Raw genomic sequence first — 15854 nt, 5'->3', positions numbered from 1 at the left:
ATTTGCAGACCTGCCTGATGACAAGGCCAGAGTTCAACAGAAAATATGATCTACAAATACAAGACTCAGGAGAGGCATTAAAAGGTAAACAGGAAAAAAAGAAAAACAACTTGTTATTCAATGTGGGAAAACTGTTTACATCACTATATGAGAGGATGATACTTGTTAATCCTGAGAATTGCATATTTATTATGACATTTAAAAGGGATATACATAGATAGAGGGAGTGGGTAAAAATTAACTGAGATAATAAAAAATTTCATTAAAGAGTGCGAAGAGATTTTAATGGTAGAAGAGGAAAGGAGGAGGCAGAAAAGGGCAAATTATATCACATGAAGAGGCACAAAAACATTATAGCAGAGGGAAAGAAGGGAGGGAAATGAGCATTGTTTGAGCTTTACTCTCTTCAGATTTGCTTCAAGGAGGGAATAACATCTCAGGTAAGCATAGAAATCTAACTTGCCCTACTGGTAGTAGGAGGGTAAAGGGGAAAGAAAAGGGAGGGGGACTGAAAGAAGGGAGAAAAGATTGAAGGAAGTGGTGGTCAAAAGTAAAACTCTTTTGAGAAGGGGAAGGCAGAAGGGAGAAATAAAAGCATAAATGGGGGGGAATAGAATGGAAAGATACAGAGAGTAATCATAATTATGAATGTGAGTGGGATGAACTCTCCCATAAAACAGAAATGGAGAGAAGAATGGATTAAAAACCATAATCCTACAATATGTTGGTTACAGGAAACACATTTGAAACAGGAGGATACACACAGTGTAAATTTAGAAGGCTGGAGTAGAATATGTTATGCTTCAGCTAATGTAAAAAAAGTAGGGGTTGCAATCCTAATGTCAGAAAAAGCAAAAGCAAAAATAGATCTAAGAAAGAGTGTGTGTGTGTTATCTATTGCCAAAGAAGATCATGCTATCAGAGAAATAATGATATGACTTGTACTTGACTTCCTTTTGAGTAAGGGAGGGCTATGCAGGTCACCATCCTCACTTCTCCTCCAGAGCCATCTGAAACCAGTGACCAGATATTCATCAGGATGAGTGGAGATGACCCATGATGAGGCAATTGGGGTTAAGTTCACACAGCTAGTGAGTATCAAGTGTCTGAAGTGAGATTTGAATTCAGGTCCTCCTGATTCCTGCACTGATGCTCTATCCACTGCACCACATAGCTGACCCTCCAATAAAGAGAGAAAAAGAAGGAAAGTATACCCTGATAAAAAAAAAAAAAAGACACCAAAGACAATGAAATAATATCATTACTAACATATATGCAACAAGTAGTATGGTATCCCAATTCTTAGAGAAGAAGTTAAGGGAGTTACTGGAAAAAATAGGTAGCAACCTAGCCCTACCAAATCTCAGATTTTATTATAAAGAAGTAATCATCAAAACCACTTAGTACTGGCTAAGAAATAAAGGTGTAGACCAGTGAAATAGCTTAGGTACTCAAGACACAGCAGGCAATGAATATATCAAACTACTGTTTGATAAACCCAAGGACCTCAGCTTCTGGGATAAGAACTCACTGTTTGACAAAAAATTGCTGGGAAAACTGGATAATAGTGTGACAGAAACTGGGCATAGACCAAAGCCTGACACCTTACACAAGAATAAAGTCCAAATGAATTCATGATCTGGGTATAAAGACTGATACTATAAACAAATTAGGGGAGTAAGGAATAGTGTATTTGTCAGATTTATGGAGAATGGAGAAATGTTTGACCAAGCAAGAGATAGAGAACATTATGAAGTGCAAAATGGATAACTTTGATTACATTAAATTGAAAAGTTTTGCACAAACAAACACAATGCAGCCAAGATTAGGAAAGAAGCAGAAAACTGGGAAAGAATTTTTGCAACTAGTGTCTGTGATAAAAGTTTCATTTCTAAAAATATAGAGAGAACTGAGTCAAATGTACAAGAATACAAGTCATTCCCCAATTGATAAATAGTCAAAGGATATGAACAGGCAGTTTTCAGAGAAAGAAATTAAAGCTATCTATAGTCATATGAAAAAATGCTCTAAATCACTATTGATTAGAGAGATACAAATCAAAACAACTCTGTGCTACCACATCACAAATATCAGATTGACTAACATGATAAAACAGGAAGATGATAAATGTTGGAAAAGATGTGGGAAAGTTGGAACACTAATTCATTGTTAGTGGAGCTGTGAGCTGATCCAACCATTCTCCTACCAATTTGGAACTATGCCCAAAAGGCTACAAAAATATGCATACCCTTTGACCCAGCAATACCGCTTCTAGGACTATATGCCAAAGAGACCATAAAAATGGGAAACGGTCCCACATGTATGAAAATATTTATAACAGCTCTCTTTGTGGTAGCCAAGAACTGGATATCAAGGGGATGCCCTTCAATTGAGGAATGGCTGAACAAGTTGTAGTGTATGAATGTAATAGACTACTATTGTACTATAAGAAATGATGAAAAAGACTTCAGAGAGGCCTGGAAGGACTTATATGAACTGTTGCTAAGTGAAAGGAGCAGAACTAGGAGAATTTTGTACACTGCAACAACCACAGTGTTTAAGGAATTTTTCTGGTAGACTTAGACCTTCACAGCAATGCAAGGATCTAAAAAATTCAAGATGAACTCTTGAGCAAAATGCCTTCCACATCCAGAGAAAGAACTATGGAATTGGATCATAGAATGAAGCAGAACATTTTCTCTTATGTTATGTTTTGTTTTCCCATGGTCTCTCCCATTCATTTTAATTCTTCTGTGCAACATGACTAAGGTGAGAATGTATTTAATAAGAAAGTATGTGAGGAACCTATACAAGATTGTATGCCATCTCCAGGAGGGAGGGGGGATAGAAGTGGGGAAAAGGGAAGGAGGGGGTGAAATCTAAGATATATGGAAGTGAAAACTGAAAACAAATAAATTAATTAATAAAAATAAGTAAATAAACAAGATCAGAAGTTCCTCCAAAAAAAAAAAAAGAAAAGAAAAGAAATAGACAGCCAAAGTATATTAGTGGGGGACTTCAACCTCCTCCTCTCTTAACTTAATAAACCTAACCTTAAAATAAGCAAGAAAGAAGCTAAGGAAGTGAATAGAATTCTGGAAAAGGTAGATATAATAGACCTCTGGAGAAAATTCAATGGGGATAGAAAGGAATATATCTTTTTCTCAGTGGTACATGGCACGTACACAAAAATTGACCATGTACTAGGGCATAAAAACCTCACAATCTAGTTCAGAAAGGCAGATGTAGTCAATGCATCCTTTTCAGATCCTGATGCAATTAAAATTATATGTAATAAAGGGCCATGGAAAGTAGACCAAAATTAATTGGAAACTAAATAATCTAATCCTAAAGAAAGTCAAACAACAAATCACAGAAACAATAAGTAACTTTGTTCAAGAGAATAACAATAATGACACAACCTACCAGAACTTATGAGATGCAGTGAAAGCAGCTCGTGGGGGAAGTTTTACATCTCTGTTGTTGGTGGAGCTGTGAGTTGATCCAATGATTCTGGAGAGTAATTTGGAACTATGCCCAAAGGGCTATAAAAACATGCATATCCTTTGAGCCAGTAATATTGCTTCTAGGGCTATATCCCAAGGAGATGATAAAAATGGGAAAAGAACCCACAAGTACAAAAATATTTACAACAGCTCTTTTTGTGGTAGCCAAGAAATGGAAATCGAGGGGATGCCCATTAATTGGGGAATGTCTGAACAATGGTATATGAATGCAATGGGATACTATTGTGCTATAAGAATTGATGAACAGGTCAACTTCAGAAAAATCTAGAAAGATTTATATGAACTGATGCTGAGTGAAATGAGCAGAACTAGGAGAATATTATACACAGTAAAAGCCACAGTGTTCACCGACTGCTTCTGATAGGCTAAGCCCTTCATAGCAACGCAAGGACCTAAAACAGTCCCAAAGGACTCTTGAAGCAAAATGCCCTCCACATCCAGAAAAAAGAACTATGGAATCAAATGCAGAATGAAACTATTTTCTCTTGTGTTATGTTTTGGTTTGGTTTTTCTCAAGGTTTCTCCCATTTGTTTTAATTCTTCTACACAGCATGACTAATATGAAAAGGTGTTTAATAAGAATGCACTTGTAGAACCCATATAAGATTGCATGCTGTCTTGGGGAGAGACCAGGGAGGGAAATGGAGAAAATTCAAAATTTATGGAAGTGATTGCTGAAAACTAAAAACAAAGAAATTAATTTTAAAAAAAAATCTGAGATTTCACCTCAGTCCCTTTGGATCTGTAAAGATTACAAAGGATAAAAAATGTTGGAGGAATTGTGGAAAGACAGGGTAGTGCACTTTTTGTACAGAAAAACAATGGAAATTATACTAGAAAAGTCACAAAGCCCTTTGTTTCAGAAATAACACTATTAGACATATACCCCAAAGACAGAGTAAATGCACCAGATAGATAGAAATAGCTATTCCCTAATTGAAAAATGGTCAAAAGCTAAGAATGGGGGGTTATTGAGGAAGGATATCCAAACTATCTACAGCCATGTGAAAAACTACTCAAATCACTAATAATTAAGGAAATACAAATTAAAGCAACTTGGTTTCCACTTCATGTTCATCAGATTGGCAAAGTTAATTTAAAAAAATGAAAATGAAAATTATTAAAGAGGTGTACTAATCCACTGCTCTGGTCCAGTCATTCTGAAAAAATTGTAACAATCGCCTGTGATGGCAAAGTAAGATCTTTTACTGTTTTTGTTTTAGTATAATCAAGTGTCTTTGACTGAATCTTGCCTTTATCCATCAAGAATCTTTGCTAGGAGTAAAGCACAGAAACAAGAGTTTCTTTAACTAGAAACAATATATGTATTTGTATTGTTAATTATTTTAATATGGTTAAAGAGCTTCCCCACCCATGAATGGGCCTGCCCATTAAGGCGAGTTTGATTAGGGAAGATGTGTAAGAAGGTCCACACCTTTTGTTAATGAGGCACTGGTTCTCAAAGGTTGGGATGCTCTCTGGCTCTAAAAAAGATATAAATACTCTGAAGGTGAGGTTTTACTTTAGGGCTTACTGACTGGAAATGTTTTGTTTGGCCATATGAGATTCTGGAAAGCCACTAAGGAGCTAAAGAAATTATGATATATAAATATAACGAAATATTGAGCAATAAGAAATGATGAATGGATTATTTCAGAGAAACCTAGGAAAATATGAATGATCTGATAAACAGAGAAGGGAGCAAGATCAGGAGAACAATTTAAACAACAACATTATGAAGAAAAACAGCTTTGAGAGACTTGAGAAAACTAATCCATACAATGGCCAACCACTATGAGAGCACAGAGGATGAAGCATATCACCCATATCCTGAAAAATTTTTGAACGTGGTCAATATGGCACTTGTTTTGCAAGACTATGAATATCTGTTATGAAGGCTTGTATTTCCCACGCACCACCACCACTCTAAGTGGGCTGGGGAGGCAAGAGAGAGAAAAAAGCAAATGCTTGTTAATTGAAAAAAATGAGTAACAACGAAATTTACAAACAGCGTGTGTGTGTGTGTGTGTGTGTGCATGTGCGCACACATATGAAAACAAAAGACTGGAAAGAAAGCATTTATTGACTAAGGAAGGGGCTGAACAAACCCATATGGCAAAATTGCAAAGTAAAGGGATATTGTTGTGCCATAAGAAATAATAAAAATCAAGAATTCACAAAAATTTAAGAAAATTTATATCAACTGATCAAACTGACAAAAACTGACAAAGACTGATGAAAATGAAAAGACTTAGGTCAAAATCAACAGAAAAGGAGCAGTTTGCACAATGACTTCAACAATACAATGGAAAACCACACTGAAATCTTCAGAATTCTGATCATTTCAATGGCCAACTGCTACCTCCAAGGTCTCATCATGAAGCATGGTTCCTGCCTGTCATCAGACCGATGATGAACTCCAGATGTTGAAGGACTCATGTTTTTCATTTCACTTTGCTGTACTTCTTTGTAACATGGGAAGTTCTAATGAATTAAGAAGGTTTCTTTTGGAAAGTGGATGCCTAATTAAAAAGAATGTCAATGCATTTCTTAAAAACCACTTTTTTTAAAAGTTAGCTACTGATTTCATGTTCTATTTTTATTGAAAAAATAATTATGCTTTCACCTATAGTAACATTACATATAGTGAAAAACACTGAAAAATATATCTGAGACAAGAAGAATGTTTCGCATGTCAGTTCTGAGGAAATCACATCAGGGAATGCAAAGTTATGGAACACAGTTCATTATTGATAACAAGTAATAAAGTTAATAAAGGACATAGCCAAGTAAATCCAATTACTTCATTCTTCAGTTATTACCTGCATGCTACATTGGTCAGTGATGTCAAGAGCTCATAATGCCTGTTACTACTGCTGTATGTGTTGGGCAATGGTTTGAGGCTGTAGAATTCATGTTTTTTCTATAATGATAGATGATTAGCACTGTGGAAGTAATTGAACTCTTGATTCTAGAGAATCCCTTGTATTTTCTCTTGTATCAGCAAGATGCCAAGGCAAATTGTTTCATTTAACGAAGTTATACTGTAATGAAAAGAAAAAAAAACACCTCCCATTCCTGCACAATTAGCTTCCTAATAATTTTAGGGGTTCTCAAGATTAAATGAAAGAATTCATGTAATAGACCATGTAAATGGGCATCAGAGAAATAAAGCAGTGTAAATGATGGAGAAGGGACTGGGAATTAAAGGAAGTTAACAATTTCTCTCACATGGAATAAGAGACAGGTGTTAGGCTGTTAGAAGAATTATTGTTGTAACTGGAGCAGCTGAGCATGGTGAATGCACAGATGTTCCTGAGCAATATTTCTGTATTAACAGAGAAAATTTGTTTCTCCGTTTGCTTTCTGTAAACTATATTACATCACATCTATCTCATAAAGCAAATGGGTGAGTTGGGATAATGTTGTAATTAATGCATAAAAATATGATGAAAATATAACAATACAAATAACTTACCAGGACAGTTCTGCCTGAGCCTGAAAATCTCTGTGGGTAAACCAGTAGCTCTAATATTGTCAGTAATTAGCCTGCACTTAGAAATTGCTTCTTAACTTTTTCCAAATAAGAGATGCATATTAGAAGTAGGAGGTGGCAGAGCCCTGAAGAACGCTGGGGTGAAAGTCAGGAAGATCTAGGTGTGAATCTTGCCTCTGACACTTATGAATCTTATGATCTGGAGAAAGTCATTTAACTGCTCTTGACTACAGTTTCCTCATCTATAAAATGGGTATAATGATACCTTTTATACTTACCTCATATGGTAGTTGTGAGGTTCAAATATGATAATATATATATAAAGCTCTTTAAGTCTTTAAAAAACTATATAAATGTCAGTTAATTTTAGTATATGTTAAATCAGGATCTTCTCCATCTGAAGTAGGAATAAAGAATGATTAGTCAAGGTGGCCTTAAAGAAACAGATAGGAACATTTTCCCTGACCTTTCCTGTCTAGGAAGTTCATTGGCTAAATCAAAGTGAATCCTCACAAATTAACTGCTTTTGAAAGCAATGTTTCTTGCTGAAATACATTAGATTTTTAGGGATAATTTTCAGTGCCTTTTATCTTAACACAAATCATTTTATCCGTCCCCCCAATTATAGACTAAACCCTTCACTGAGACAAAAATGAACAAATCATTGATGCAGTAATCATATTTAACAATGAATATAATATTCCATTCAAGTAGTCACTTACCTCTCTGCTATGAGAAGGGAGGTATTATATCATTATCTGTTCTCTTGGATCTTAATTGGCTTTTCAGGTAGTCCAAGTTCAACTTATTTTAGTGATGATTTAATTTTTATTGTTGTGAACATGGCGCATGTTGTTCTCATGATTGTTCTTATTTATCTTTGCATCAGTTTCTTCCATGTTACAAATCTTCCCATGTTTCTCTGAATCCCTCATATTTGTTCTAGAAACAAACCGTAAACCATAACATATTAATTATAGGGGACATAAAATTCCCAGAACTCATGAGAACTCTCTCTCTGCCAATGGCAGAGTAATGAAACATTTTTTTTTTTTTTACTAACAGTCTATACAAGGAAAAAAAGAAACCACCTACTTAATGTAGTCATTCACATCAGTTTCAACTCCTACAGAAGTCTTAACACTCACAGCTGATCCTAAGTAAAATTGGGAAGATAAAACTTGTCTTTCATATGTCCAACAGCCTTTTCATCTGTTTATGAAACCCCATCCCCTCATCCCTCATATTTTTGTGTTTATGTCCTATCCTCTAGTTTAGTGTCTGATACATCATAGCCTTATAATAATAATAACTTATAATAAGGGCTTGCTGTTGAACTGTATGAGGGAATAGAAAACAGAAAAAAGTGGTTGGACAGTACAGTCTGTGTCACGGTCCTATCACCAGGGACATTCAAGTTCATAGGGCAGGGTGTCCCTGGTACAACAGTGAAGAAAACATGCAAGACTTTTGCAGGAACATATACAACCCACAGGAACACAAAACAGAGACCCTTAAGAGAAACCACCCTTAAGGGAAACCAGGTAGCCCAACTCTCCAGAGCTGCATGCTCTGCCACAAAGAAGGTTCATGTTCTTTTCTTGCTTTTCCCTTTCTTCCACAGACAGAGTTTAACTATTTGTTTCACCAACCAGCCAAGAGACCAGTTTTTATCCACAGTCTATACGTCAAGTGCAAGTCATGTTATCATTTCTCTGATGGCATGGTCTTCTTCGGCAACAAAAGACAAACACAATCGAGTGTACAAGAAGCCTGAGAAAGATAAAGTTGTCTATGCCTCCTTATGACTATTGACAACAGCTGTGGCCTTCCTTTCCTACCTCCTATGATAAACTGTTTTTCCTTCCTAAATTGTGGTAACAGTTAAGAGAGAAATAGCATGGGATAAGGCTAGAAAGAACCTGAAACTCTCATAATCAGATATAAATGATACATATAAGTTTAAGGTGTCAGTTCCTCCTGAGGGGTTTTTTAAAACATATATCAAATTTTTAAGTATGATCTTAAATCTATGACAGCTAAAATTTTTCTACTGGAACCCATCTGAAAATGTAATGGAAATTAATGGGGAAATGTAATTCAATTTACAAATATTCAACTTTCTGTCCTTTGGAAACCACTGAATCCATTAAATTAGCTCAAACCAATAAATCATCTTGAATATTTTCAAGAAGGTTGGATATGATTTCTTCTCTAAATATAAAAAAATAAGTAGCAACTAAAAAAATAAAAACTGTCAGCTAAAAAATGAAATACCAGTGGTGAAATTTCAGACACCTGTAGAGAGCCAAGGAAGTAATCTGGGGAAATCAAAGGCTGAAAACGTTGATGATCCACCATATCTCCCTGCAAGTCTGGTTCTGTTAATAATACTCCAGTAAGTACTAAGGTTTGGAAGAACTCAACCTAGAGAACTCCATATTTCTCCTGAATTTATTGTAGAGCCATGAAAAAGTGATATAACTCAATTCACCCCAATACAGAAATGAGGCAACTTGTGTGATTTGCTTTTGACAAAAATAGACTAGTTATCTTTTGCAAGTTAACTAAGTGAAGATGAATCACCCTTCACTAATAGTCTTCTCTGGAACAAAAGCTGAGACACTAGATGGCACTAGATCAAAGGAATGGCAGAAAAAAATGGGATTTCCAAGCCACAATCTGGGATAATTTTGTCAATAAAGCCATTTGTTGGGACAAAATTTTAAATGACCCTTCAAAGATAAAGAGGAAGCCCAAGCAAAGTACCTCCTTCCTATGGGAGTCCCTGACTGGAGAGAACTAAAAATAAAACACACTTAAGAAATTCTTGCTTGGGAAATACCTAATACAAAATACTCATGATCATTTTAACAACAGACTTTAACTTTTTTTTTTTTAAATAGGATCTATGATTTCATTGGTGTTTAGAACTCAAAATAAATGGATTAATATTAGCAAATCAGACATGCACATGCTGTGTAATAAAGTCCTAGAAAGTTCTCAGGAAAACAAAAAGGTTAAATGACAATCAGTTCATATCACAAGTTAGACCAGAATGGAGCTGGCTGACTCTTCCTAACAGAACAACTCTTTTCACTATGCCTCTGAAATGACTTTATTCTACTTTTAAAATATATTACAATTAAAAAAATGTAAGCAAGTTAGAATATTAGCTTTTCTCCCCTCTTTTCTGCATTTTATTCAGGTGGTATATATTTCTAGGATTCCTAGTATTCTTACATAATAGGTATTAAGTTGAACTAAGAGACTTTATGGACTAAAAGATAGTTCTAGTTCTCAAAGACTATGTGGGCAAGGATCACACATGTCCACCTAAGCTGGAAAAAAAAATCAGGCATAGAGACAGACTGCATCACTCATCCAAAGACAAGCCTAGTGAACTATGGAGAGGCTTATCTCAAGAAAGTGCATCCATAGGAATATTCTTTTCAGCTGTAATAATTCACAAAAATGGAACATAGCCCAGCACAGGCACAGGGCAAAGTGCAGCCCAGCACAGGCACTGAGCATGCTGCGGCAAGGACAGGACTGGAGCGGGTTTCAAAGTGCCATGCCACCGGCAGCAGCTGTGGGTCCCAGATTCCTCAACTCATGAACACCAAAGACAGTTACAAAGATCAGTGAGAAAGCTCTTTCACTTGGGTGAGAAGGGAACACAGTGGTCTAGCCCCAGCTCCAGGCAGCTGCAGCTTCCATTGTTGGAGCCCTGGCCTAAAGTCCCTAGGGGAATTGAGTAACTGATATGGACCTTAGCCGTGAGTGGCCCCTCTGAGGTGAGGAGGAGTGCTGGCTGGCGTGGTGGAGCTGGTGGAGGCACTGGAGAGGGAATCCTGCTCACAGACCAGAGCGCAGGACAGGAGAGGAATAAACTCCTCTCCCTTGATTGTGCCACCTTGGAGGAACTGAGAATTTATAGGTCCCCAGAGTATACCCTCCCCTTGACAAAGAACTCAAAAGCTGAGTAACTGGCTAGGAAAATGCCCAAAAAAAGGGAAAAGAGTAAGACAATAGAAGGTTACTTTCTTAGTGAGCAGGTATTTTCTCATATCCTTTCAGATGAGGAGGAACAATTCAGGTCTTCAGAGGAAGACCTAAAACTTAAGTCTTCTGCATCCAAAACCTCCAAAGTAAATATGCAATGGTGTCAGGCCATGGAAGAGCTCAAAAAGGATTTTGAAAATCAAATAAGAGAGGTGGAGGAAAAACTGGGAGGAGAAATGAGAGAGATGCAAGAAAAGCATGAAAAGTGCATCAACAGTTTGCTAAAGGAGACCCAAAAAAATGCTGAAGAAATTAACACCTTTAAAAATAGATTAACTCAAATGGCAAAAGAGGCCCAAAAACCCAATGAGAAGAAGAATGCTTTAAAAAGCAGAATTAGCCAAATGGAAAAGGAGGTTCAAAAGCTCACTGAAGAAAATAATTCGTTAAACATTAGAGTGGAGATGATGAAAACTAATGGCTTTATGAGAAACCACGAAATCACAAAACAAAACCAAAACAATGAAAAAATGGAAGATAATGTGAAATATCTCATTGGAAAAACAAATGACCTGGAAAATAGATCCAGGAGAAACAATTTAAAAATTATGGGACTACTTGAAAGCCATGATCAAAAAAACAGCCTAGACATCATCTTTCATGAAATTATCAAGGAAAACTGCCCTGATATTCTAGAACCAGGGGGCAAAATAAATATTGAAAGAATCCACCCATCACCTCCTGAAAGAGATTCAAAAAGAAAAATTCCAGGAATATTGTAGCCAAATTCCAGAGTTCCCAGGTTAAGGACAAAATATTGCAAGCAGCTAGAAAGAAACAATTCAGGTATTGTGGAAATACAATAAGGATAACACAGGATCTGGCAGCTTCTACATTAAGAGATCAAAGGGCTTGGGATATGACATTCTAAAAGTCAAAGGAACTAGGACTAAAACCAAGAATCACCTACCCAGCAAAACTGAGTATAATACTTTAAGGGAAAAAACAATGGTCACTCAATAAAATAGAGGACTTTCAAGCATTCTTCATGGAAAGACCAGAACTGAATAGAAAATTTGACTTTCAAACACAAGAATCAAGAGAAGCATGAAAAGGTAAATAGGAAAGAGAAATCGTAAGGGACTTATTAAAGTTGAACTGTTTACATTCCTACATGGAAAGATAATATTTGTAACTCTTGAAACTTTTCTCAGTATTTGAGTAGTTGGAGGGATTATAGACATGTGTGTTCATTCTTCATTGCCAAAGAAGACCATGCTGTCAGAGAAACAATGACATGACTTGTACTTGACTTTGTTTTGTGAGGGAGAGCTGTGCAGGTTACCAGCCTCGCTTCTTCAGAGCCATCTGAATCCAGGGACCAGATATTAATGAGGATGACTGGAGATGACCCAGGATGAGGAAATTGGGGGTTAAGTGACTTGCCCAAGCTCACATAGCTAGTGAGTGTCAAGTGTCTGAAGTGAGATTTGAACTCAGATCCTCCTGATTCCTGCACTGGTGCTCTATCCACTGCACCACCTAGCTGCCCTCAATTATACACATATGTATAGACAGATGGCACAGGATGAGTTGAATAGGAAGGGATGATATCTAAATAAATAAAATTAAGGGGCAATAGAGGACTATATTGGGAGGAGAAAGGGAGAAATGGAATAGGGCAAATTATCTCTCATAATAAAGGCAAGAAAACGCTTTTTCAATGGAGAGGGAAAGGGCAAGGTGAGAGGGAAAAGTGAAGCTTACTCTCATCACATTTGGCTTAAGGAGGGAATAACATGCACAGTTAATGTAGTATGAAAATTTATCTAACACTACAGGAAAGTAAGGAAGAAAGGGGTGGGATGATAGATGGCAGGGCAAATGGGGGGGGGGGATAATTAGAAGTAAACACTTTTGGGGAGGGATAAGGTCAAAAGAGAAAATAGAATAAATGGGAGGCAGGATAGGATGGAGGGAAATATAGGTAGTCTTCTACAACATGACTATTATGGAAGTCTTTCACAAAACTACACATGTATAGCCTATATTAAATTGCTTGCCTTCTCAGTGGGGATGGGTGGGGAGGGAGGGAGGAAAGGGGAGAAGTTGGAACTCAAAGTTTTAGGAACAAATGTTGAGAATTGTTTTGGCATGCAACTGGGAGATGAGAAATGCAGGTAGCGGGGTATAGGAATCTATCTTGCCCTACAGGAAGGGAGAGAAGATGGGGGCAGAGGAAGGGAGGGGTGAAGAAGGGAGGGTAGATTGGAGGAAGGGGTAATCAGAATGCCCAGTGTTCTGGTTGGGGGAGGGAGGAGATGGGGAGAAAATTTGAAACTCAAAATCTTGTGGAAATGAATGTTGAAAACAAAAATAAATAAATCAATTGGGAAGATTCCAAAATAAAAAAAAAAAAAAAAGAACTCACGAAAACAAACTACTAACATTCTTAACCTGTCTTGTGCCAAGGATTCCTTTGCTAATCTTGTAAACCACCTGTCAAATAAAGTTTTTAAACGCACAAAAAGAAATGCATGGAATTGCAAAGGAAGTCAATTATATTGTAATATAATCAATTAATACAGTACTACACTTTAAGCTTCTGTTAAAATAATAGAGAGGGATTGTAGTTTAGATTAGCAAAGCCCTACAAGGTTACCTTTATGTATCACTGAAATAGTAAAGCAGTTAATATCAATGGAAGTTAGTTTTGTATAACACAAAAGGATTTGTTTGCAACTCTAAACAATAAAAAGGGGTAGGGGAGCAGCTTGGCAGTCCCTAAGAAGGTCTGCAGCTGTAAAAATGAATAGTAAGTCATCGTGTTCTCTTCTGCCCCTAGAAGGAGATGAATTTTCTTGAAGTTTAGAGGACTCCTCTTCCCAGTGGTGAATTATATGTTCTGCTTTGTTTTCTAGGCCTCTGAATTCTTTAACAATAAACACCACAGGTGTATAGCAGCTATAGCACTAGATACATTACAATCAATATGTCTTTGCAATGATTCTGCAAGGTGAAACTCAGTACAGAAAAAAAAAAAAAAACAGAACGTAGAAAACAATTCTCCTTTGTCTCTGTAGCATCCAGCTCACAGTAAAGCTTGGGTAGTGCATAAATCTTTCCCAAACATATTTTAACAGAAATCATAATTCTGACCTTTTTTTCCTATTTTGAAAATGCTCTAGGAGAGGCCACACAGCTAACTCAGCTCCATAATTCATTTCACACTTGATTAGAATCTAAGAGTTTAGCATTCATTATGTAAACTCAATGAACCTACAAACTCATAGAACCTACAACTACTTGAATTCTAAGATAAAGAAAAGGAAAAGCACAGTAATAAAAAAAAACATTCAAATAGGCAGTACAGAATATACTGTTTTTTATCTCTGACAAAAAAAATCACTTTTTCAAAATACTTATCTCTCTCAGGTTTAGTTATGATTTATGCATATAAGGTACAAAGTTGTGTGAAAGTTACGTTTACATTATCGAAGTGAAGTCAAGGTTGAATGCAATTTCCCAAATGATGCTAAAGGTGGAGGGGGATGTATTGGTTTTACCAGAAACAAAAATTAAAGCAAAAAGATTTGGGACTTTTTTCACTCCTGTAACTATTTTGGATAACTATCTCAATTCTCCACTTTAAAAATATAGGCCTACCTTAACTATCTCAATACCTCCTTTTCTGGTTTCCTGATAATCCCTTGGCAGTGATGTACACGTTTGTAAACCCACCAGTTTACCTGCTCAATGAATTTAAAAACAAAGAACGAAAGCTTTAGATTAAGCATCTAAATACAGTAAGTAGACAATTAAAAGCAGCTCAGATTTCTCTAGATTTGAGAGGGATTTGCATAATTATTTTGACTGAGGAAGAAATTGACAGAAAAAAAGAATTAATTTACCAATCAATGGAAGGTTGAAGGTATTCAAATGTATAATCCACCATGTAAAAATTTAATTGACTTTTAGACTTCAGCATATAAAATACCAGTCCAATCAAAAAGATTTTACAGCTTTCTCACTGAAAAGTTGAGGTTTCTTGGTGTCTTGATGTCTCTAGAGATGAAATAAAAGCAAAGGAATCTAGCCTGTTCTTTCAGCAGGGGCAGATAGATGCTCACAGTATGTATAGATCCTGGGAGGTGAATGTCAAGAAATCTGCTTGTTCAGTTAATGTCCCTTTTCAGCTGATGGCACTATCTTTTTCCTTATCACTCAAGATTAGCTAGGTGGCAGAATGGATAGTGCACTGGGCTTGGAATCAGGAAAACTCATCTTCATGAGTTCAAATACTGCCTCAGACACTTAATAACTGTGTGATCCTGGTCAAGTCATTAAACCCTGTTTACTTCAGTTCATCCTCTGTAAAATGAGTTGGAGAAGGAAATGGCAAACCACTCCAGTATCTTTGCCAAGAAAACCCCCAAATGGGGTGTTGGACACTACTGAACAACAAACTAACTCAAAGTCCCCAAATTGTCTTTGTTATCTTATTGTCTCCCCATTTCCAAACTATTAGATCTTCATAACTTCTCTTAAATCCTTTTCAATTATAATTCCACCTACCTACTTCAACATATCACTGTCTCTCCCTATGAATATCATGAGTCTTCTAATGAGGGTTGCTAGTTTCAGTGTCTCCCATCTCCAATTCATCCTAAACACAGCTGTCTAAATATTTTTCCTAATATATTAGCCCTGAATATAACCTTCCCTTTCTCAAAAAAATGTAGCTCATTCTTACTTCTGGGATAAACTATCAATTCCTTACTCTGGCCTTTTACTCCCTCCAGAATTTAACTTTAACCCATTTTTTC

General features: G+C 36.4%; 2 long non-coding RNA genes across 3 annotated transcripts in view; one reads left to right on the top strand and one right to left on the bottom strand.

Annotated features, from left to right (window-relative positions):
* Positions 1-15854, top strand: part of LOC140512776 (uncharacterized) — a 76795-nt gene that overhangs the window by 18975 nt on the left and 41966 nt on the right. The window lies entirely within an intron of this gene.
* The window catches only part of LOC140512777 (uncharacterized), a 62890-nt gene continuing 47545 nt past the window's right edge, over positions 510-15854 (bottom strand). Inside the window, exons 3-4 of one of the 2 annotated variants that reach the window (XR_011969911.1) lie at positions 7746-7965; positions 510-7420 (exon numbers count right to left, since the gene is read on the bottom strand). This is a non-coding gene — a long non-coding RNA (uncharacterized lncRNA). Of the gene's footprint in view, positions 7966-15854 lie in introns of both variants that reach the window. The other variant, XR_011969910.1, reaches the window with a different exon arrangement.

The sequence above is a fragment of the Notamacropus eugenii genome, chromosome 6 (genome assembly GCF_028372415.1).
Source record: "Notamacropus eugenii isolate mMacEug1 chromosome 6, mMacEug1.pri_v2, whole genome shotgun sequence".
Classification (NCBI taxonomy): Eukaryota; Metazoa; Chordata; class Mammalia; order Diprotodontia; family Macropodidae; genus Notamacropus; species Notamacropus eugenii.
The sequence above is the reverse complement of the archived record's forward strand: the minus strand, read 5'-3'. Positions and strand labels throughout refer to the sequence as shown.